The sequence below is a fragment of the Belonocnema kinseyi genome, chromosome 5, assembly GCF_010883055.1.
Source record: "Belonocnema kinseyi isolate 2016_QV_RU_SX_M_011 chromosome 5, B_treatae_v1, whole genome shotgun sequence".
NCBI lineage: Eukaryota > Metazoa > Arthropoda > Insecta > Hymenoptera > Cynipidae > Belonocnema > Belonocnema kinseyi.
Genome location: NC_046661.1, coordinates 2,606,580 through 2,609,424, shown reverse-complemented (window position 1 = coordinate 2,609,424; position 2,845 = coordinate 2,606,580).

The following is a 2,845-nucleotide window of genomic DNA, read 5'->3' as shown; positions in this document are numbered from 1 at the left end:
ATAGCACGAGAATTCTGGATCAATCTGAAAAATCTCTATCCCATCCACACACTACTCCTTTCCCCTGCCGAGTGAGTCAAGCCTACCCCGAAAGGGAAATGGTTTAATGGTATAATAATAAAAAAAAAATAATGTTTCATCCGGCACTTATAACCTTAAAAATTACAAAGTTTCAGCTAAATCCACCGAAAGCCATTTTCCAATACATTTACTGCGGGCTCCTTTCTAAAATAAGATTTTCGAGGACTTTTCAAAAGTTATCATTCCTCATTTCATTTGGATCAAAATTTAAATTTTCGAAAGTATTTTTGTGAAATTTAACTAAATTGTTAAGTCTAATACAAAATTTTTAAAATAAAATTATTTGGGTATTTTTAAACATTATAATTCCTTTTTTGAGATTTTTGCACGTACATATATTGAATCATTTAGATCGAATTTTTAATTTTCTATTTTCCCGGGTTTTTTTGTAAAATCTAATTAAAGATTCAAGTCCTATAGAAAAATGGTTAAAATGAAATAATTCAGCACTTTTAAAAATTATAATTCCTTTGCGATATTTTTTCTGTATTTTGAGTAATTTGGATCGAACTTTGAATTTTAAATTTTTGCACGGTATTTTCGTAAAATTAATTAAAATTTTTAAGTCCTATAAAAATCAATTAAAAAGTGACTCAAGAAGTGATTTGAGAAAAAAAAGTTACCAGCAGTGACTGTGTGGCAGCCCTAATTATTTTTACAGTTTCTTTTTACATAAAATCACGGATTTTGCGTTTTTTTCCAAATGCCTACCACTAGGAAGCTTTTATCTTATTAAACAATTTTTAAATATAGGGTACAATATGGTTATGGGGACCGGTCTGTGAGGTCTACCTATATTAAAATCAATAGGTTTCCATTGCCGAATGCTTTTTATGTGGGTAACATTTTATATGATACCTTTATTTAAATCTATTTCTAAGGGTACCCGAAAATTTATTTTCAGCCCTGCGCCCCGGGGCTCCGATTGTACTTTCCGACACTGCTAAGAAACGAAATAATCAAGAGAAATTTGTCTTCAACGGGCATCAGGATTCAGCCACGATTGCTCTCTGACTTCCTGTCGTCACTTGTCTCTTTTCAAATGGACAAGTTATTTTGACAACAGATAGACGAAGATGGACGAAGATCATCGAAGTAATCTCGAGTGACACCGAGCCCTGTTGGTTGCTGTCAACTCGGAACCCAGTTATAACACGCGATCGCGATTCGTCTGATGTGATCGTTTTTTTTTTAATCGATTTTTTCGTGTAAAATATCGGCATTCGCGAGAAAGAGTGTTTTGTAAGTTTGTGCCAGGAAAAGGATTGTACGTAAAACGTGTGGGTATTTAGCGCGTGTACCCAAACACGGAATACAATCAAGGATTATTGACGTTCGGCTTCAGGATTGGGAATCATCGGAGGAGCTTCGCAACAGCAGCCTTCGGAATCCTGTTTCTTGGCATCCTCTGGGTGCTTCACTCCAACCAAAGGTGCTTTTTGCATCGTCAACGTGCTTTTGTCATCTCAGATGAAGGATATAAAGGATACAGGTCATGGTAACTAGGTAAAATTATGTAAAATATTATATTCGTAAACACTCGTTTTTAATAAAAAATTTCGCTGTTTTCTTTTGCTTTCAACGGTTCATAATGGAAACGTAACCTTCAATTGTTCCAAAAATTTAAACGTTCTTCAAAGTCCATATTGAAAACCCCTAGCTTAACCTAAAATTGTACCCAAAAATGCAGTCTTTTTTAAATCTAATGATTTTTCTATACGAAAATTGACGATTTATCGTGAAACTCGCCAATATAACCTAGAATTGTTGTAAAGTTGTCGATGTCCTTGGAAATCTAAACAAACACTAATATAAACCAAAATTGTTAACCTATTATAATTCATGTTCAAGTTATAATGATTTTTGTTTTTAAAATTGTACAATTTTGGAATCAAACTTTTAATTTCTAACGAAAAACACTCACATAATCATAAATTGTTGAAGCCTGTAAATTTTTAATAACATTGGAATCAATTCTATCGATTTTTCTAATTTTTTTAATTACCAATAATTAACTTTAAAGATTCATAATGTTTTTCGAAATACTTGAACTTCTGTAATTTTCAACGGTGATAATGAAAGTGATTTTTTCGACAAATCACATTTTTTAGTAAAAAATATCTATCCATTAGTTTTTCATTTCACTTGATACTACGTAGTATGATCCTTATCAATAATATATGTATGTTCTTTTAAATTTCTATCAATTTAATTCAAATTTAAGGCTTTGAATGCTCTATTCTAAAACAAATTAATCTGAGGCCTTCAAATTAAATTTTTTTCCAAATTATTTTTAGATTAAGTCTTGGAGGTTTCAAATTTTTAATTTCACAATATCGTAGTTTCAAATTCAAAATTACGAGACCATTCCGCTATTACACATTCCTAAATTTCATATGAAAATAAAAAAGATGGAAATTAAACTATGCAAATGAAATTGATACATCAGCAAACAAATACTTTTGGTAATTTTAAATGGTTACAATTTTAGTGTCTTGAATTTACAAGTTCATTAAATTTTCGAAAGTATAATTAGAAACTTAAATATAATTAGTTGTTTAAAGTTGTTTTAATTTATTTTAAATCATTTATGTTTTAAAGTGTTTAATTACATAAACGCATCAGTATCACAATTTTTGGTGACTATAAATTTGTTCAGTTGTAAATAATGATTGCCTTGGTTTAAATTTAAAGGTTCTGTCGTAGAAATGGTTTAATTTTTAATGCTTCGCATCTAAAATCACTATTTAGTTTAAAAATTTTA